General features: G+C 37.8%; 1 long non-coding RNA gene across 2 annotated transcripts in view; it reads left to right on the plus strand.

The window, feature by feature from the left end:
• The window catches only part of LOC125081070 (uncharacterized), a 41,089-nt gene extending 18,750 nt beyond the window's left edge, over nt 1-22,339 (plus strand). The window contains exons 3-4 of one of the 2 annotated variants that reach the window (XR_007121578.1): nt 259-352; nt 22,265-22,339. This is a non-coding gene — a long non-coding RNA (uncharacterized LOC125081070). Of the gene's footprint in view, nt 1-258; nt 353-21,133; nt 21,213-22,264 lie in introns of those variants that run through there. The other variant, XR_007121577.1, reaches the window with a different exon arrangement.
• Nucleotides 22,340-22,643: the final 304 nt, after the last annotated feature.

A 22,643-nucleotide genomic window follows, 5' to 3' on the forward strand; every position in this document is an offset into this window, starting at 1 on the left:
TAGGAATCACCTAAAGTAGTCAAATTCATAGAGACAGAAGGTAGAAGGGTACTTTTCAGAGGCTCGGGGGCAGAAGGAACTCTTGTTTAATGGGTACAGGTTTCAATTTGGGATGTTGAAAATTTCCAGAAATAGACAGTGGTAATGGTTGCACAATAATGTCAATGTATTTAATTTCACTGAACTGTACATCTAAAAATGGTTTAAATGGTAGATTTTATGTATATTTTTAACACAATTAGATATTTTGTTTTGTAGTATCAGTATAACTGCAACAGCAAATCTACAGGATCCGGCTTGTGGACCAGCATATATGTAATGGAGATGCCTGATCGAAGGACCTCTTCCTAAGGTAAGAGAGTAGAAGACATCTTACAAGGTTTGGAGGAGAGACAGAAATATTAACTCCTGAAGAGTGCGCACTAAAATGATTCCCGAGTTAAGCTCCCATAGACTTGTATCTAGATTTGGCAGGGGAAGTTACACTTAAAGTGTAACTATATATTTCATAAAATCCCAAGGAATTATTCTTGGGAGCATTTTGAAACCCCTTCCTAACAGGAAATGCTTAAAATAGCTGGGAGGGATCTGAAGGAACCTGTAATTCTCACAGTTCTGCAATTGGAGTTGAGCTTTTTTCCATTATTATTGTGACACTATTGAATCCTTCGCTTAGTGTGGTCTGAGGAAATGCTGGTTCCACAAGCTATTCTCATTCCAGCTGGTATAATAGCTGTCATCAGTAGGACAGTACCTTCAAATTTCAAATGCGGGGTTAAACAAGAACGGAAATGCACCTTCCTGAGACTGCTGATAACTCAAAATTACCTGTTCCACTGGCTCATGACACCAGTAATTTCCACCAGGAACCCAGAAGTCGGTTCCTCTCTCCATCCCTAAATTTGGCGGAAAGTTATAATTGCAGTGTTTTAACAGCAACAACATGAAGTGTTCCTCTCGGAATTACAAGTGCTTTTTAAGCCAATTGCTTGAGGCAAACACACTCCTTGCATCAACAAGTCAGCGAAAGTTGATTGAAAGAGGAGAGAAGTTGAAAGATTCTCTGTGATTGATAACCACCAACACCTGTATTAAAGGGCTAGCCACCAAGAATTATGGAAGTAATGAAGCAGTAACACATCTCACGTTCCTTGCTGATTCCTTGACAACATAATTGTATCTTCCTTGCTGATATTTTAATCATAGTGCTGGAAAACACCCAGTTAAGCCAAAAAGAATCATGAAATCTGTGTGCATATGTATCCATGTCTTTTACCTATAACGGAATATAAAGACATATGTGGACTATATAGAATAATATGTAGTGAATATATACACACACGCACACATATATATGTAGATGAACATATCTTCTGTTTAGAGAAAGGTGCAGAAGCCAATGTGAATGCACAGTAGCTTATATATCTTTTGCTCCCATCTAATTTTATTTTATTTTTAGAGATCTTATTTAGTTATTTACAGACAGAGATCACAAGTAGGCAGAGAGGCAGGCAGAGAGAGAGATAGAAGAGGAAGCAGTTTCCCCGCTGAGCAGAGAGCCCGATGCGGGGCTCGATCCCAGGACCCTGAGACCATGACCTGAGCGGAAGGCAAAGGCTTTAACCCACTGAGCCACCCAGGCGCCCCTCGCATCTTATTTTAAAACCATTTACCATCCTACTATTCTCACTAGTATCATTATAAAAACGATGAAAAAAATTTAATCTGCCAAAGACATATGACACTCAGTGTAATAGAAATCGTCTACTCTTTAGATAGGCTTGGGCAATAAGCAGATTATCGTTAGCTACAAATCTTACTCTAAGATACACAATGTGATGAGTGTTAAATTGCTCATGATGAGATTTCTGAGGCATCCAAAAATATACTCTCAAGCAACTTCTTGATATCTCTTGAATCACAGAAAAATAGAACACAAAAAGTTATTGTACATCAAAAATACTAAAAATGGTTTATAATGTCCTCATTGAACCAACACTTTTCTGGTCATACTCAACAAACACTTTTCAGCCATCCTCAAAATCTGCTGACATTCTTCAGACACTTGAAAACTAGGCATATATCATGGAATCAGGTCCTGATAATGAATCTACTTTAGTAGATTTTTCTAATGGAATTCTTTCTCTGGGGGAGGGGGAATAAAAAATGAGGAGGAAATGGAAAGAGCCATTTGTGTATTTGTAACTAATACTGCATTTTCAAATTAAATTTCTACCATTTATTATTCAAGATAGCATAAAACTCCATTAGAATCAATGGCATTTTATGAAATTTTTATTATTTTCTGATATCTAAACTTTATAACTTTATGACCTACAAAGACCACTGCCTGAAGAATAACTTATTAGGAATTAAACAAGAGAACAGATTTATAGTAACAGTGGACAATGCCGCTTCTATTTACATTTTTCTTGTCCCTATTCAAAATGATTCCCTAATGGTTTGGTTTTTCTTTTTTCTTTTTGGACTTCTTATAAGGTTGCGAAACGTTAGCGTCTACATTTTTTCCCAACTACAACACAAGCCCAAGCTTAGTTTATAGCTAGCTCTTAGTTCATATTTTCTTTAAGTAAAACTCAATTCAACTTCGTGGTGTAATTTAAATACTGTGTGTCTCTATTACATAATAATATGGACTCACCAATTATATGATGAACATTATATTTCTGCTTGTAACAGTTTAATCCAGTAGCTTGCCCTAGTAAAAAATAATAATAATAATGACTCTTAGCTATAGCTTTCTTATTTCCATGCACTATTTGATATTCAAATTCTTTCTAGTTAAGGATGAATTTTATTAACTCTGTTGTTTTCAATTCAACCCAAATTATTGAGCCTGTTACTTATTTTTAACATAAATTAAAATTGTTGAGGCAGAGTCTTTAAGAAAAAAAAACTGGAACATTTTATTGAAAAAATATTTACATGAGAGCATAGCCAGCTTGTGCTAGTAAGCTTCTTTTACATAAGAGCTTGAAGTACATAGGACAAAGTAAAGGCCCTTTTAAATACTTTAAATTGCTTTTTAACAATTTTGTGACTCCTCTAATATCTCCTGGATTTGGAAATTTAATCCAAATTAAATTTACACATGTGTACAAGTATATTTTTAAACTATTTCATTATGCACACCCATGATTAATTTTCACCCTATGCTTGTTAAATAATGGAACATACTTTGAACTTGAGATGTTATGCCTCACCCAAATCCAGACCAACTAGCCACAGGTGTCCACCATGTGAGCTGCTGAAAATAGGGTCACAAGGATTGCGGTGCATAGAAAATATGTTCATCTCAATGTGAAGCTAGGTGCTGTTTATACACTCTAGGTATTTTTACTGGTAGCCTTTGAAATAGTTAGACAGGTGGCTAGGTATGATTTTGGTCTGTCGAGCAGATGTTTATCTATGCCTAACAGATCGTAAAAACCTAAAGGTTAATAAAGGGATAAGAGGTGCGACTGTGAGTAGAGCTTAGTTTGAGTCCATGGTATAATTTAACTATGAGGTTGACACAGTATATAGAGAAGTACATTAAAGATAGCATTTCCTTCCTTCCAAAGAGATACTTAAATGTTTCTATCACATTGGATTTCGAGAGGTGTAACCTTGCGCTAGATTATTTTCAGGTGGAATGGGGTTTTAGCGACATGAGAGGCCTCAGAGTGGAATTTTAAAGCCAATTGTTCTTTTGCTAGAAAAAATTAAAAATAAATAAATCTAATAACACAGAGAATAGGTTAAATACATTGTATCATCATTCCACAAAATATAGTGTTTCAAATGAAATTCAGTGTCAGAGATATTTGATTTTGCTCTTGAAAATTATAGTTTCCTTTTAAAATAAAAGTACTTCTAGGAAATGACATCCAGTATTAGAATCCTATAGTTACTATACTAATGTTAGTGGCATGTGAAATGCATAATCCTGAATCTGAACTGCTCTAGATTCATACCGATAAATCACTAAAAACAATTTATAGAATTCAGTTTATTGAGTTTATGGCAAAAGAACGCACTTATTCTAGTACACAACACTTCCTGACAAGTCTTATCTCTGAACTTCATTTAAGGTAGGATAAATGCTATTATTGAGGCAAATATGATCTGAATACACAAAAAGAGAGTCAATTCAGGAAATCTTTTTTTTTTAACTAAAATAATTAATAATTATCCTAGGATAAGGGGCTCAATTCTGAAATTATAGGTTGAGGAACAGGAAATTAAAATGATAAAACTATACATGAGATCTTTTCAAAACTACATGGAATAATTGAAATGAATTTACTAATATCTACCACAAAAATATGAAGCACTGGGAGAGTCATAAATCCAGGACTTGTTTGAAGACAGTACACATTTGGATATTTTAGGAAATGTTCACAACCTCCGAAGAGCACTTATTTGTTGTTCTTCTTTTAGACACTCAACAAAACATAAAGCAGGATTCTAGGAATCTAACACTAGTTGGAATCCGGTTTGATCTCATAGAGTTTGTTGGTTTGCTTCTCTTACAAAGATAAAATGTGAGAATTATGTGTAGGATTTGTAGGGGCATCTCTGTGTGCAAAGCGTGATTCTGGACAATCTGCAAAATGATATAAAGACTTTTTTTTAAGATTTTATTTATTTGACAGAGAGAGATCACAAGTAGGCAGAGAGGCAGGCAGAGAGAGAGAGGAGGAGGAAGTAGGCTCCCTGCCGAGCAGAGAGACCGATGCGGGACTCGATCCCAGAACCCTGAGATCATGACCTGAGTGGAAGGCAGAGGCTCAACCCACTGAGCCACCCAGGCGCCCCTGATATAAAGACTTTTAAAAACTCACACTGAACCTCAATAGTGAAGAAAATGCTTTCCACACGGCTTTCAGCATGCCGCCATCCAATCCTCTACTCCCAAGGTTTTTGCAGTGGCAGACAGGGACAACACCAAGGGTGGAGTGATTCTAGGTCCACAGCTATGGGTAACTTTATGGCTTCAGGAGAAAATATTTCCACTCTGCAATTGTAGTGAACACAATTCTGCATCTACACAGTTCAGTCTTTGAGGCCTTAGGTACTGCACGATGTTTTTATTTGAAAGTCAATGTCAGCCTAATTCTAAAATATAGATTCACTAATATGCAATGTTTACCAAGAAACGCTTGGGGAAATTATAACCCTAATTGGTACAGCAGTGTTTACCTGGATATTTAAATAATTTCTTAGTCTCATACTGAACACAAAGGCTTAGTGCTCTAGCTCTCTTTCACACAGGGTCAAACCTGTAGAAAACTTAAAAACAAAACCTCATCAAACTTCAGTTTCCCAAAATCTGAGAAATAGGATTAACATTAAGGATTGAATGGTGTGATGCCTGTAAGAATGCCTGGTAAACATATGTGCTTAACAAATGTAAGCTATTGTTAAATGTTACTTATTATTGTCATTTTCTTTTAAATTTAGAGCTCTACCTTCAGTTCATAATATTCATAATATCAATCATACTTCTCCATAACATTCAAAATTAGAGTAAACACATATTTAAATGGTTCAAAATTGAAGACTAAAAAAAAAAAAAAAATAGGGGCACCTGGGTGGCTCAGCGGGTTAAAGCCTCTGCCTTCGGCTCAGGTCATGATCCCAGGGTCCTGGGATCGAGCCCCACATCGGGTTCTCTGCTCCCCAGGGAGCCTGCTTCCTCTCTCTCTCTCTCTCTCTCTCTCTGCCTGCCTCTCTGCCTACTTGTAATCTCTGTCAAATAAATAAATAAAATCTTAAAAAAAAAAAAAATAGATACCGGAAATTCTTCATTCTTTCCCTATTCCCAACCAGTTTGTTCCCTGTCAAGAGATAATTGATGATCAATTCCTCTGTAGCCTTCCAGAAATATTTTGCATATATGCAAGCAAATTATAAAAGTATTTTTCACTTTCATACATGTTGCCACATAGTATGCTTAACACATTTCTGTGCTTGTTTATTATTAGACTTTTGTTATTGGTTAAGTTCTCTCTCACTTTATTCGACGTCCTTGGGACTGACCACTGGTTTACATGAGAGTCAGTGCTTACTTGCTGTCTCTGACTCAAATTAAACATCTATCTTGCCCCCTCTTTGGACATCCAACAATGGCAGTCTTTAATTCATAAGGCTTTTATGGATTTTCAGAAAAGTAAAACTAAACAAATCTTTCAGTCTGAAAATTAGGACTTGATCAAATATTTGAGAAGTATGTTAATAGAGCACTGGAATGTAGTGGCTGTGAATCCTTGTTCTTCTAAACATCTGCCACCACAGCCAGGTTACCTTCCTCCCTCTATGTCCCCACCATAATCTTACAATAAGGCAGTTAGGCCAAAATGCTCCTATGTTCCCCAGCACTAATATGATGTATCTATTTTATGTCAGCAAAGGTCTTTTTGCTATCATGCCATAATGCAAATGTCAACAGAAACATGATGAAATGATGAGAATTTGCATAAGTCTAGGATATTTTAAAAACCAACAAGTATCAGTTACTCCCTCATTTTCTGAAGAGGGAGGCTTCAATTTTGGGGTGAAAGGTTAATGTCCCCAATTTTTTCTATAAGAATTGTTAAAAAAGATTTTAATCCATTACTTTTAAACCATTACTGTTTTAACTTTTTAAGAGCAAAATCAAAGGAGAATTTGGTTTCTCTTTTTTGAATTGCTTAAAATTACTATAAAATATCATATGGACATATAATTCAAACATGGGAAGGGACGGTACAAAAATTTAAAGGGAATAAAATGAAAATTAAATTCAAGTAAAAATTTAAAACGTCAGAGTCCGTTCCCTTACCCAGCCTCACAGTGATACCTGCAGTAGTGGAAGCTGTTAGTGTCTCTCCCAGGTCCCCCTGACTGGCCAGACACCCAACTCTTGTCTGCTGTGTGTTGTCTGCTGAAGTATCACAACAGCCACCTACTCCATGTCAAAGTACTCTTGTGAGGATTCTCCCAATTATTAAGTATATCTGTTCCAACTAAGAATTGGAAAACTGGATTTGGGGGAAAAAAAATAGGGCAGATTTATGGACCCAAATGACCCACTCGGAGATGGACTTGAGCTAAACCTCCTTTGACTACCTAACTTCCATCAGCCCATACACCACCTATGGGCCAGAGTAGTGTTTGGTGTCTTTAAGAATTGGAGCCGATACTCCGTAATCCATGAAAAGTTTGTTTATTCCCCTTCCCAAATTCACAGTCACTGTGAAAAATGGCCACAAGTTCTTTGAAGAAGGAAGAAGATTTATAGTGTGTTTTTGGCAGAGTTGCAGAGTCCTTCCTCAAAGGACCCTGGCCTCCTCTACACTCTGGGAGTTCTAAGTCTGTGAACTGAATCAGGTATAGGAATTGGTTGAGGGATTATAACTCTCTCTTTTGGTAATTCAAGTCAGACTTCTATTAACATTAACCAGATTTAGAACTCTTTTAAATACATAAATCAAGTAAGATTTTTGTAGGCTGCCATCAATTTTAGATCTAGGGAGACCATGATCAATTAGCCAATGGCAAGAATGTAGGTCAAATGATTCTAATTACTGCATTGACTGTGATACCCATTACAGTAACCACACCGACCTTCGCTCTGGTGATTAAATGTGACTAGTTGGTTTCTGCCATCACAGGTGAACACCATACTGCATTGACTGTGATACCCATTACAGTAACCACACCGACCTTCGCTCTGGTGATTAAATGTGACTAGTTGGTTTCTGCCATCACAGGTGAACACCATCCACACTGAATTCAGAGTCCTGTTCAATGGCATTCTGATTGTACTTCTAGCCTATGGAGAACAGCCTCTACAGACATCTTCCCTTGCAGACTCCAGGACTCCCCTCAACCAGGCATTTCCAAAAGGCATTATAATGACATTATCCTCTACACTCTCCCAAGGACATACGAAGGGGATGATTGAGCAGACCTTAAATGACAAATCTACCCTAGGACCCCATTTTCAAGAGCTTTTGCTTACATGCCCTCATAATACACCAAGGAAGATCTTCAATTTCAATTTAACTTGGTGTAGATCAACCAAGCAAACTGTTAAAGCCATTCCCATTGTTCCAATCAACACACTGAATTCAGAATCTCTGCCTAATGCACTGATATCAATACATTTAGGTTGATCCAACATTATATTCCTTCCACCCTGATCTATACATGTCCCTTTAGTTTCTGACCATATATATTGTCAAAAGCTTATGATTTTTTTTTTTAAAGATTTTATTTATTTGACAGAGAGAGAGAGAGATCACAAGTAGGCAGAGAGGCAGGCAGAGAGAGAGGGGAGGAAGCAGGCTCCCTGCGGAGCAGAGAGCCCGATGCGGGGCTCGATCCCAGGACCCTGAGATCATGACCTGAGCCGAAGGCAGAGGCTTTAACCCACTGAGCCACCCAGGCGCCCCAAAAAGCTTACGATTTTTAAAAATGTTTTTGACACCTCCTATTGAGTGGTAGCTTGTACCTTACTTCTGTAACTTACTGAGACTGAGACTCTTCGAAACACATATGTAGTCAGTAATACTACTGTCTAAATCTCGGCCTTGAAGAGCAGCGGTCTACCAGACGCCACGCCTAGATCCTCAGCTTTGTCAGCCACTAGACATTATCCAACATCAGAAAGTGTCTCAAGGAGAAAGGTGATTATAGGCACACAGTGTCAATTTCCAATTCCCTCCAGGACTTTCATCTTTCACATATTTTCAGACCTTCCCCAGGATGCTGCTTAGACTTCAGCACATTCTTCACAAACTCAGCCTTCTGTTGGGGGCCTTCAAAAATCCAGTTTTCTTATTTCCTCTCTGTGCAGCAGCTAAAAGCCTTGCTGGGTTTCTCTTTCCCTTTGTAGAGGCCCTTTGCCTGGGTCAAAATGGTGTCCTAAGTCCATCCTCAGAATCACCAAACACCAAAGGAAGTGAGCTGCCTTTTGTTAGCTCATGTCTGAATGATGATCCCATCTGTGGAATTTTAGCCAGATGGGACTTCTTCCCCTCCACAGCATTCTGATGCCTTACAAATATAAGCTTTGTGATTTAACCACCTTCTTAAAAAATTTGTGGTAATGGAAACTCTGGTCTTACCCACACCTATTGCATCTTGCTAAGAAGCAGAATTCCCCATTTGGCTATACCAGTTAGAAACTCTTATGTTTAGGTACAGCTCCTTTATTAGTGATGTTTTAGAGTAGGAAGCCAGAGAGCTGGTTATGTGCTATTGAAAATTTGAAAACCCAGAATAAAAGCATCTCTAGGATCTCTATTTTGGGACATTAGATCTTCTAGTTCTCTTAACCAAATTAATTTAATTTTTCTAGGAAAAAAAGTATCTGATTTTAAAACTCCTTGTTCAGTCTCTTTGTGATTCTTCAGAGAAAATATGCTTCTTTTGTGCTATATATCAGGTGTGACTTCCTCTGCATTAACCATTAAGTAACTTGCCTGTCTTTCAGGAAAGTGTTGAGACATCTATCTTGTCCACTAGTACTCAGTTGCCATTCTCTTCATTGTTGGAGGTTTGTTTGAATGAGTGTCACGAAACCAGATGAAGCATGCAATCAGTCTTCCACTGTACTTAGATGTCTTTTCAAAGATATCATGTTAGAATGAACTGTCCTGCTATTAAGTTTTAAAGTGAACACTTAATGTACCTTGATACAGAAAAATATGTTGTAGAAATAAGTGAAGACCACCAAATAAGACCACCAAAGGAGAACAAACAGGGGCTATTTATTCAGAGCTTGCTATACCAAGAGAGTCAGCCACCACCTCTTGGGTTTGGCAAAGGCTCAAAGGCAGTCATGAGAGTGGGAAGCTTTACTGTGTGGGGGCGGGAGAGGGAAGGCTTCATATAAACTTTAATTGAAGGTTGTTGCCATGAGCAAGCGAGGGCGAGGTTAACTAGAAGTAGAGGATCCTGTGTGGTTGGTTTGAAGATCACGTTTGACATTCACTAGTTGGTCCTAAGCTGGGAGCATGGGCAAAAATTAGGGATACTGGCTGGCAGGCATTGAGTGAGTCTATCCACCAACTCCTTTCTGTTCTGGGCTGATTGCTGCAGAGACCATGGTTTGCCTTTCCTGCTGGTTGTTCAGATTATGAGTCAGAATTGTATTGTCATAAATGATGTGGCCCCTGTCCATTTGTATATATATTTTCTGGATATAAAAATAGTTATAGGTTTGTTTAGCAACAATTTGGTCAAGATATTACTTTCCTCCACATCTTATACTAAGAAGCAAGTGAGTTGTATGCACAGAAGATTGCATACATTTCTACCTCCTATCGTTCCATTATGCAGTCTTATTAGAAAGTTGCTTTCTACAGCAATGGCCACAATTGCCAAATTATGGAAAGAGCCAGGATGTACTTCAGCAGACGAATGGATAAGGAAGATATGGTCCATATATACAATGGAGTATTATGCCTCCATCAGAAAGGATGAATACCCAACTTTTGTTATCAACATGGACGAGACTGAAGGAGATTATGCTGAGTGAAATAAGTCAAGCAGAGAGAGTCAAGTATCATATGGTTTCACTTACTTGTGGAGCATAAGGAATAACACAGAGGGCATTGGGAGATGGAGAGAAGTGAGTTGGGGTAAATTGGAGGCAGAGACAAACCATGAGAGACTGTGGACTCTGAAAAACAAACAGGATTTTGGAGGGGAGGGGAGTGGAGGGTTAGGTGAGCCTGGTGGTGGGTATTAAGGAGGGCATGTATTGCATGGAGCACTGGGTATGGTGCATAAACAATGAATCTTGGAACAGAAAAAAAAAATTAAATTAAATTAAGATATTAAAAAAAAAGAAAGTTGCTTTCTAAACTAAAATGAATGAAGCTAATAACAATTCAAACATTGGCAGTTAAAGCTAAGTTCCCAATAAGTCACTTCATTAAGTTAAAAATCCTCAGCATTTTGTATTGGTAAATTGATACATGGCTTTATTTTGGCAATGTCTGACTGATAGAAAATCTCCCCAAACCCTCAAGCATATATAGGAGAAGGTCAAATCATTGACTTCATATTTCATATAGTTCTTTTCACTCTTTTTTGTTTTTTAATTTTATTTATTTATTTGACAGAGAGAGAGAGCACAAGCAGGGGGAGAGGCAGAGGGAGAGGGAGAAGCAGGCTCCCTGCAGAGCAGGGGAAGCCTGATATGGGACTCCATCCCAGGACTCCAGGATCATGACCTGAGCCGAAGGCAGTGGCTTAACCAACTGAACTACCCAGGTGCCCTTCTCTCCCTTTTTTTCCCACCTTGCCAAAACTTGTACAATGCCCCCTCATTTGCTATGTATTATATCAATAATATATTTATCATCGAGGCACAGATGCATTCAAGTTTATTACACTGTCACTGAATATTTTTTAAAAAATACTGATTTATCTAGTATAATAACTCAGTTAATGTCAAATTTAGCATTGTGTCAAAATATATAATAAAAAAATTACCAATTTATGATAATCTCTTAAGTATGTTGAGAGTATTAAATATGAATTAGTTTAAAAGTTTAATCTTATCTAGCAAGAAGAATCTTATATGCTCTTTCAATAGTAAAACATAGAGAAAGAAAGAAAAAAGTACTTTTAAAAGAATAGATTTCCAATGGCTTATTGATTCTATTTTTAGAGTTGTTTTCTGTTGTGTCTTTTTATAAGCATTTAATGAATGCTGATGACATTTTGCATTCATCTCTTATTAACTGAACAACTGCCTTTAGATAGAGGAGTTATTATCAAATAAATAAAGTTAAGGTACTGACAGAGAAGGTATATAACAATTATCTTCTCGTCGCCACATGCGTTTTGGACATACCACCTCACTGAATACTGGGCACAGTTTCTACTGGACAGGCAGTGACATACCTGGACCTAACCTGTCTCCTCCCCTGGGTTGCAGTTGGCTGGACCCACATTCACACCTGACACTAGACTGATCAGATTCTCTCCCATAAGAATTATGGCTTAGAGGCTATATAGTGATTGTCTGATACAGAATAAAGAAAAATTATATAGTCATTCGACAGATGTAGAAAAAAACACATCAAAAAGCTTTCAGTAAACCAGGAATATAAGTGAACTTCCCCACTCTGCTTAAAAACATCAACAAAAAACTTAGAATAAACATATTTAATGGCAAAACACTGAAAACAATAAGATAAGAATATGGATAGGATAAATACTGTCTTTACTTAAATTCTTCCTTGTCTGCTGTCCTAGGGAGGAAATATGGGCAGAGAGTGGGAGAGGGCGGAGAAGAAAATGAATTGAAAGGAAAAAGTACAATTTATACTAAGGGTACGAAAGGGGCTTGTGTTACATTTGAGTGTTCTATTTCTTAAACTGCTTGGTGGGTATACAAGGTTGGTTTTATTATAGTTTAACATGTAACTGTAACATTACAAACTCTTTCAAAAGAAATGCATATTTTTGAGATAATACATAATCCAAGAGGAACAACATAACCGAGTAATTACTTGGGGTAGAGATAAGGGAATAGCCTTAGGTCATTTAGGACAATTATTTTTGTAGTCAGGTGATAATTGAATCTCATTAAAACTACCACATGTGAAACTATAGCTCCAAGCAGAAAGTGAGGGTGTGTTTCTCCTATATTGTCCTCAGATCTTAAAAGAGTTGGAAAAGGCCACCCTCCTTTCTATTCAGTGAATTCCCAAAAGATTTAATTCTGAATTTCTACATTTACAACTCCCTTCTCCTCCATGATTTCAGAAGGGCCGTTGTGAGAAGCCTTGGAGTGGGAAGCACCAACTGAGTATTGTTGAAGGGACTGGCGCCCCCATCAGTATATCATTAAAAAATATACCAATGATTTACCAGTATTAACTCCAGGCTTCTCAGACCCCACAATTTCCACTCTCACTTCTGAAAATAGATCACAGCTCTGATAACAGTTCACGCTGTTTTCCAAATTAGGCCAGCAGAGCCTTTAACAGCCAGTGTTTTAGAGAGCATGGCCACCAACTCTACTGTTACAGGCACTCGGATAAAGCAGATGTGATTTAAAGGACACAGAGGAAATCGCCCCAAACACAATATTCACTTATAAATTAACGTGGATTGCCCACTGGTCCTACCAAGGTGTCTAAACACTTCATCATCCTACATAATTACAAGGAAAATAAATCTAGAGTAATTCAAGTTTAGACAGAGATGGAGAGTAAGAAACAGAGACTGAGGGAGAACTAGAGAGATTAATGAAGAGTGAATGACAGGGAGGGGGAAATAACCTTGAGAGATGGAGAGAGAAAAAGAGAAAGGCAGAGAGGATGAGAAACAGATGGAGAGAGGGAGAGAGAACAAGAAAGTACAGAAGAGCACTAGGAAAAAACTTGCTCTGTTGCAAAAAGAGAACGGTAACTTTATGAGTGTCTTGTGAAACCCACCCACAAGAAAAGCCAGGCCTCAGAAGAACTGAGAAGTAATTAAGGGTATATTCTACTTCCTAGATTCACAAAAGAAACTCTCATTTTTATCTTCTTCAATATACTTGCTTCATTTTCCTTTGCTTTTTACAGACTGACTTCCCTTTATTCATTCACTCGTAGAAGAACACCAAGAAATGCTGCCTTTAACACATGATTCCCCTTGTTTTTTTTTCCCCCATGCAAATTAATTCCCTCTCTGAGTCTCAAGTTTATTTTTTAAATATTTATTTATTTTTTTGATCGGGTGTGGGAGCGGCAGAGAGAGAGGGAGAGAGAGTCTGAAGCAGACTGTGTTGAGGGCAGAGCCCAGTGTGGGGCTGGATCCCACAGCCCTGAGATCATGACTTGAGCTGAAACAAAGAGTCTGATGCTTAAATGACTGCATCACCCATGTGCCCCTGATTCTCAAGTTTTAATTCCCCAAAAAGCTAATTTGATTTTCCACACCTTAGGTGTCCATCCCTGACCCAAACCAGCAAGGCAATAGGGGGAGGAAGGAGCTTGTCAAATGCAAGGTCACAAATGAAACTGGTTTTGTTAGAAGTAGGAGTAAGACAGCCAACTCATAACTCACCCACCACTACCTTTATTTCAAATGATTAAGGGACACAATGAAAATGTGCATGTTGCCTGGAAAACCACCCCCTCACACACAGTAACTCAAACGAGTGTGAAATTTTTTAGCCAACCTCCAGTGCATTCAAATCATCCCTGATATATGAGTGATGAGCTAGGGCTGAGTTTTGTGCTAGGATCCATGGCCCGTCTGGGGGGTTGCCAGGAGGCAGGAGTCCCATGGTGGGATGAAGGAGGTGAGGAGGAAGGAGAACTGGTTGACTGGAGAAAGTGGCAGATATGAGGATGCTGAAATGTGAAATTTATACTGAAGCACTTAGGCAGAGTTTCCTTACAGGAATGATTGTCAGTTCAAGTTAACTGTTTATCTACTACAAGCCCCTGCCCTAGTACAGAGGGGAAAAAAAAAAAAAAAAAAAAAGACAAAGAGATGTTAAGTAGTCAGGTCACTGAATCTGCCCCTTAGCCTCAACCTTCTATCAAACTTCCTTTGGGAATAACCCTACCCCGACGCCTCCGTTTCCAACACCTTCCTCCACATTACAAAGCATCTTGGACTCCAGCTCTGTTTATGATTCTGACATGAAATTGAGTCCCTGCATTAACATGATTAACATGCAGCACAGTAGAAATTACTGGGACCACATTCTAAAGTCACGCTAAACATGCACTCTATAGACATGATAACCTTCAATAAAGATCACAAATGAGCGTTTTCATTTTCAAGGGAGAACATTTACTTCAGGATTACCACCCAGAGAGCTACACTCATGTTGCTGGGACATGATTAATTTTGAATCATGAAAATGGAACTCCTTTCACTCGTTTCTGAAGTTCCATTCAACCTGGTATGAAAGCAACTATCATACACAAAAATACTAAGAAGGGTACAAATTAAACCCACACAAAGAGGGATTCGGGCCAGGTTTCTGGAAGGATATTTGAGCTTAGCTCAAATGTTGTGCACTGTTGTGCAAACATAAATTAAAGAAGGGAAAGTGCCAGTATCCTGACCGAGTAACAGTATGAATCTAACCTTGGGCCTAACGTCTAAATTATCCATTAATAATATTTTCAGTCTTATTCAAACGGGGCATGATCCTTAGAGCAATTCAGAAGAGTTTGATGTGTGGTGAGCATTACTAGCCCACATAAGTCAAGTAATATCAATCTCTCATGGTAGCAAGAAACAGAGGTAATTTACCAAATGCTACCCTACTGACCTGAAAGGACTGATTTACCTCATAGGGACGTTTCATTTTAGCGGGGATTTTATTTACTAGACTGACATATTGTATGCTGATTAAGAGGGTCTCGGAGTATTTTTCTTCCCCATGGCTCCCTTTTGAAGTAAGGTTTGTATGTAGTTGCACATTACAAGGTACTGAGATAATATTCTTTAACTAGAGATCAAAAGTATGGAAAAGCTGACTCAGAAGGATATCTTTTATCAAATTGTTAAAATGCAGACTGTTTATCACTGCTGATTCACAAAGGAGATGATTTTCTTCTCGAAGTATTCAGCAGACGTTGTTATTTTTTTATTCAGAGTTTCTCCGTACTGTATATCCTACAGAGACATTATATTTAAATGTGATATATTGAGGGCTTCTTAGTCTGTTGTTTAGGATCGTGTTACTAAAAATGAGACTGCTTCTCTCTCGAAAGGAAAAGAGAAAAGCTCTTTGATAGGAGTTACAGTGAAGCATTCACATTCTGAGATAATGCAGAAAAAGGTTATCACCTTGGAGTGCACTGTGTCACTATAATTTCTGTTTAAAGAAATCATTTTGGGGATTATGCTGAGACCATTCAAAAAATTCTACCATCATAAGAAACAAATTGCTTGTCAAGCCCACGAAGTTGAAAACCCAGCTGACTCGGGGAGTAAGAAGGAGAAATAATTGTTGAAATACAATTCCAAATGCTTGAGAACTGCCTCTCATGTTTTGTCCTGTGGGTCTCTGAAGGACTCAACTGACAATAATGCTGTTGCTAGCCCTGGTGATACTCCCACGGCGTCGTTTAGTGTTCTCTCATCATTAAATAACAGACATTTTGTGGAACTGATAAATATAGTCTTCAACATTAACTAAATAATCCTTCCAATAGCCTGGTAAAACAGATGGAGAAAATAAAACAGAGAAGTTGTTAAGGGGCTTAACTCAGTCCATAGAGACAACCTTGTGACTTAGTTAGTATTAGACCTCCCTAGTTTCAGTTTATGACACCTCCTCTTCCATTTTTTACTTATAAATAGCAACCAAGTCTCCAAACCACAACCACCCCAACCCCCACTCCCTCATGCTTGTCTTTAATTCTTTCCGTTTAATCAAGAACAGGACACAGTATGGCTGCAAAGGGAAATTGTAGCTGTGGTCATGTTTACATTTTTTAAATGTACATATTCATAAGCACTAAGATAGATGGCTTTTAATAAGACATTTTTAATGGATAAATATCTTCATTTTAATTTTTTTTCAAAAGACCAAATTGGTTTGAAGCACCTTTTTTCTATCAGCCTCTAAATTATTTCCACTTCTTGCTCTTTGATACAATCAACTCTTCTATAATTCAGTTGAATAAGCTTACATATTTCGTTTTTTCTTGGTGACAAACACTTTGTTAGCTGCTAAAGGAGCATAAATGAATATGAACTGGGTGTCATATTGAAGGAAACTGGGATGGAGAAGGAACATGATGACTGAAAAAATAGTAATGGTCATAGTAATGACAACAATTCCTGAGAGTTTATTATGTTCCAGACCCTGTCCTAAGCATGCCTCATTTCATTTGATCCTTTAATATAGGAGCTATTTCTAGTCTCATTTTTTATCAACCATGGAACTGAAGCTTACCAGGTTAATGCCTTTACACACTGAATCCATATAAATAACTAATAATACCCCATTCTCCCATCAAACAATCTTTTATCACTTAAATTTTTCATATAATTTTTCCTCATAGAGCTTTTCTGGTAGTTTTGGTTACCAAAATAATTAATACTTTTCTTTCTGGTTTATATTTTTATTATTTTTCTTGGCTTGAATTCCATCTCCAAGTCTAATCAATTCTGGTTCAGTGACAAACAGCATTTCAGAACCTGCAAATTTGAGAACTATTTTAACAAATATTTTTAGGTCATGCTTCCATGTCAGTTTTTGTGGGTTAGTGGTTTTTCTCTCAAATACCAGCTGATCTTTGGAAACTTTCCTGAGTTTTAGATAGATGTGAATACTACTTTTCTATTGCCCTTTAAAAATATGCCTCCATTGCTATATTTATTTTTATACCTTATTCATATGATATCCTTCATTTTCAAATGGTAAGTATCTTAAGACAGAAACTAAATCTTGCTAAATTTGGATTCTTCAGGGTCCAAGTTCAATGTCTGGTATATAATAAGTTTCAAGGGTTTGTTTAATTGAGCTGAATTTTACTTTCTTGAGAAAAGACCTTTATCTATGAGATCTTTAACTTTCCTTTGCATTACCTAGTCAGTATTTCTGTCTCTGTATCTCTCCTGTATTTATTTCTTCTTATTTCCCCTTATTTTCCAACGTGACCCTAGCAGTTTTGCACCATGGTGGCTATTGATCTGTTTTTCTCCTTGACCAGTAGTTACCAAGGTCTATGCTCCCTTCAGCAGCTTTCACAGCTATTTCTTCCTTTCCAGTTGATTACAAGTTTTATTTAGACTTGTCAAAATTCCTCCCAGAGGTTACAATAGGGAAAAGGGTTGGGGGGGCAGGGAAGAGAGTAACTTCATAGTAGAGAAACACTTTCTGATCCAGAGGGTCAAGGTCAACACCAACAGGGGTAAATCATGTTGACAGCATGTACATTTGACACAATACAAGAAAATGGCTCTTCATCTCTATGATTTTCCTTCCAAGAATGCATATCCCCAGTCTAACTATAAGAAAAACACCAGACCAATTCCAATAGGGGGCATTGGAGAAAATGCCTGACAAGTACTATCAAAGGTGTCAAGGTCACTGTTTTCCAAATGTGTTGGTAGGACTCTGCTCTCTGCAGAGGTTCTAAGAGAGTTTCTGTCCCTTGACTCTCCCAGCTTCTGGTGCTTGTTGGCCTTCTTGTGCTTGTGAATGCATCATTCCCATTTCTGGGATCACAGTTCTTCTTCCTCTGTCTGTATATCTCTCCTTTATTTGTCTATTACAAGGACACTTATCACTGGATTGAGAGCTCACCCCCATAATCCAGGACAATCACATCTGAAGACCCTTAACCTAATTACATATTTTTTAAAGATTTTATTTATTTATTTGATAGAGGTTACTAGTAGTCAGAGAGGCAGGCAGAGAGAGAGGAGGAAGCAGGCTCCCTGCTGAGCAGAGAGCCTGATGTGGGGCTCGATCCCAGGACCCTGAGATCATGACCTGAGCCGAAGGCAGAGGCTTTAACCCACTGAGTGCCCCCTTAATTACATATTAATTACATACAAAAAGCCCTAATTCCAAATAAAGTCACATTCACAGGCATTGGGGATTGGGACATGAAAATATATTTCAAGGACCACTATTCAATCCTCTATAGTCATCAAAAACAAAGAATGAGAAGCGGTGACAGCCAAAAGGAGTCTAAGTAGGCACAACAACTAAATGTAATAATGTAGGGTCCTAGACTAGATAAAGGACATTATATGACAACTAAGGAAATATTAATAAAGCAAAGGAGTTTAGTTTATGATAATACATCAGTATTCGTCTATTCATTGTAAAAAATGAACCATACTAATTAAAAATGTTAACAGTAGAAATTGGGTGGGAATGTATGGGATCTAAAACTATTCTAAAAAACAAAGTCTACTCTAGAAACAATTCTACATTTAATCCTTAGGTCATAACAGTTCCATCAAATAGAAATATAATGCAAGCCACTTGTGTAATTTTAATTTTTCTAGAAGTCAAATTTCAAAAATACAAGGAAATAGGTGAGATAAGTATTACTAACACCTTTCATTTTATGCAGCCCAGTGTATCCAAAGCATTATCAATTTAGTAAATCCTTGATATAAAAATTAATGCCATACATTGGCAATCCTTTTTTGGAAGTATGTTTCTATGTAGTACTAGAAAAGACAGAGGTGCCTGACAGCTCTCCAATCCAATAACAATACTGTAGACAACACAAACAGGTAAAGTGGAATGTCAGTCTATGAAAACAACAGAATAACGATTGTATGTTGCTTCAGCTTTTAGATTTAAAGGAATGAGATTACATAAAATTTAAAACTCAATTTTTCTGGCATATCACCACATTTCAAGTGCTAAATAATCACCTGTGGCTGGTAGCCACCACCTGAATACAACCACTCCACATTCTCCTTGTTGCTTCTTTCCATTACCTACTACCTAAGAAACTATCTTCCCCCAAATCAGTGCCTTCCCATAACAATCATTTATTATATCTCATAATTCTTTGAGTTGACCTGGAAGTCATTTTCTGGTCTTGCTTTATGTCTCTCATGCTGATGGTGTAAGAGAGCCATGGGGGCTGGAATATCAGTCGTGGCCCTATCACAGGTCTGGCCCCCTGGCTGGGAGAGCTGCAAGGCTGGGCTGAGCAGGGATACTGGCATGGCCAGGCCTCCCTCCTCCCTGGTCGTCTCAAGTCCTCTCCCTCCACTGGTGCGCTCTCCATGTGGTCTCTCCATATGGTCCCTCTAGCACAGTAGCCACATTTAGTGCATGGTAGTTCAGTACCCCCAGAGACCAAAGGTAGAAACTTCCAGGTCTTCGTAAGGCTTAGATCTGAGACTTGTGCAGTGTTACCTCTCCCACACGCTGTGGTTTAAAGTAAGTCACAGAGCCAACACAGATTCAAAGTGGAAGGGAAATTCGCAAGGGCATAAATACCAGGAGGCAAGGCGATTAGGGTGCTGGAGTGGGGGTTAAGTTTTCAACAAGCATTTGCTTTACAAAGATCATCACTGTTAATTCTCATAATTGCATACCATTATTTCAACAAGAGGTTAAGAAATATGCCCAACAGGTTGCCTCATTAAATGGGGAACCTGGGATTCAAACCCAGGCAGTCGTTCTGACTCCGGAACCTCTGCCCTTCCTAATTGTTTAAATATGAAATTTGTTAACTTAAATGACTTCTAAGAACAAAAAGAAAGTGAGAGAGAGGGAGAGGAAATGGGCCTAGTAAGCAATGTTTTAAACTCCTGATGTTACGTTTGTTATGTTTAATGACGTTCTCACTAAAAGGAATTTTACAATCAGCATTAATTACACTTGCTGGTAAAAGATCTCTCTCTCTCTCTTTCTCACTATCTCACTCTTGCTCTCTTTCTCTCTTTCTACAAATAAATTGTGGTTGTATGAAAATTTCTGCCAGCTTTACACAAGCTTTGCACTTAGAAGCCTCAGTAAAACACGTTTATGTCTAATCACCGGTCATTCAGAGCTTTTTCTGCTGACCTTAAATTCTTTCTTCTTCTTTATAATCAATGAAGACTGATCAGTGACATTAGTAGTTTCGTGTAATATAATATTTTTGCATTCCATACTTTGAGGGAAAGAAATCAAGTCCGACAAAGTAATGACCTCAACATAATTGTCATTAACAAAAAGGTTACGGTGTTCTCACCAGAATAAGAGAGCGGGTAATCACTCTACGTCTTACTTTGCTCTGAACTGTTTAAACATAACAAATAATCATGCTTTATTAAGCACCTGCTCAGTGAAGTTGGGAAATCAGAGGATGGCGACATTAAACCCTGACCTTTGACTTCTTCTGTCAGATGCCAGAATGATTATTTCTACTGGATCTTGGTTTGACATTAGGGAGCAATCGGCTAATCCTCATTCTCCAAACTTGCTCTCTCTCTGGTCTCTTGCTAATGCTCATCTTGTTCTGTGTCTTAGATTTATTATGATTTATTCACCATGTGGGGTAACAGTATCTCCTTTTATCTCTACAGAAACAGCATCTATATAATGTTGAGTCCTAGTTCTCAAGGGAACTCAGGCGGAAAGTTTGAAAACTTAGGAATAGGCTTTTACCTTTACCCTTTGTCTTCTTTCCTAATATAGAATTTGGACAAGTGAGTGAGTAAAGAGACATGTGAGAAGAAAAGACACTGGGTCTAATTAGCTGCGACTTCTCCCTTCAAGAATAAATATTGGATAACACCACACTCAGAAAAAAAGGTGATGGATTTGATAGCTTTTCCAAACAATTGGCCTAACATATTTGCTTTCAAATAAAGTCACTGGGCCTTTAGTATTTCGAATGTGCAGTTGAAGTTGACATTGTCTTTAAATTACAGATATGACGAAGCCCAGAACTATGAATATGTCAGCCCGATTATATACAGAATGAAGTGTGGGAAAAAGTATTTTAGGGGACCAGACAGGAGAGAGAAAACTTGAGGAAAATTGTAACTCCAATAGAAATTGTAAGAGAAAAATGAGAATTACATTTACTGGACATCCATTATGTGTCGAGCGCTATGCCGGGTAGATCACAATAAACAGGAAAACTGAACAATAGGAAGCCCACAAAATGGAGCAGAACAGAGTAATAAGGAGATTAATAAGGACAGAATGGCAGTGAAATAATGAATTTATAACCAGGATTTGCTAAAATCACGTGGAGTTAACATCCATTTCAAAAAATTCCATAGCATAGCAGAGCTTGTATCACCTATAAAAATATAAGTGGAGACAGACAGCCTTTCTCCTACTTCCAGGCAATTTATTTACCTTAATCAATCCACAAACTCCCCAATATCCTTTTCAAGTTACTCATTCCCTTTTGGCTGAAGTCATCCACAGTGTTTCTCTTGTCTGCTGCCATGAACAGGTTCACCATCATGACCGAAGAAATGTTGTGCTGCTGTTGAGCCACATGTCTCAATTCTGAATCCCTTTAAGGATTCAAGATGAAGGCTGCTAAGTACAGAGTTCAGGTTTGTACCAATGCAATTGCTTAAGGGGAGCGAGAAGATAGAGGGTAAGAATATTCAGGAGGTTTTAATGTGCAGTTCAGGGCCTATACCCAGGCCTAGAATGAGAAATTATCTAGAAAACAGAGCTGAAGGAGAAAAAGAGAAAGGGTAATGGTGATAGCCAAAGAAGTAGCTGTGATGTCACTATTGGCTTTTTGTTTTATATTGTTCCATACTGATTTTGTTATATTTTCTTCTCTCACCTCCTCCAAAGATTTAAACCTGGAACTCCAATAAGAAATATTTTAATTCTACTCAGAAATTATAATAGAAGTTGTAGAAAATAATCCAGAGTAAAAATTGAGAGTCTGGTGGTTGGATTTGCAAGCAAGCAAGCAAGGAAAAAAAAAAAAAAAAAAAGGAAGACCTGAAAATCTTGGGCCTCAAGAAAGGACCTACAAAGTAAGAGAAAGGATAAGAGGAGCTATTAAAAATGTAAAATGTTGGTTGATTTTTGCAATGGACCCAGCAGAAAAATTGACTATTTTCAACTTGACCACACTGACTAAGCAGTAAGAAACTTACTAGAGATACTCCATATACAAATAGAACTGACCTGAACTGTACTTATGAGACACGGGTCACCCATGCGC

This window comes from Lutra lutra, chromosome 11 (assembly GCF_902655055.1).
Source record: "Lutra lutra chromosome 11, mLutLut1.2, whole genome shotgun sequence".
Classification (NCBI taxonomy): Eukaryota; Metazoa; Chordata; class Mammalia; order Carnivora; family Mustelidae; genus Lutra; species Lutra lutra.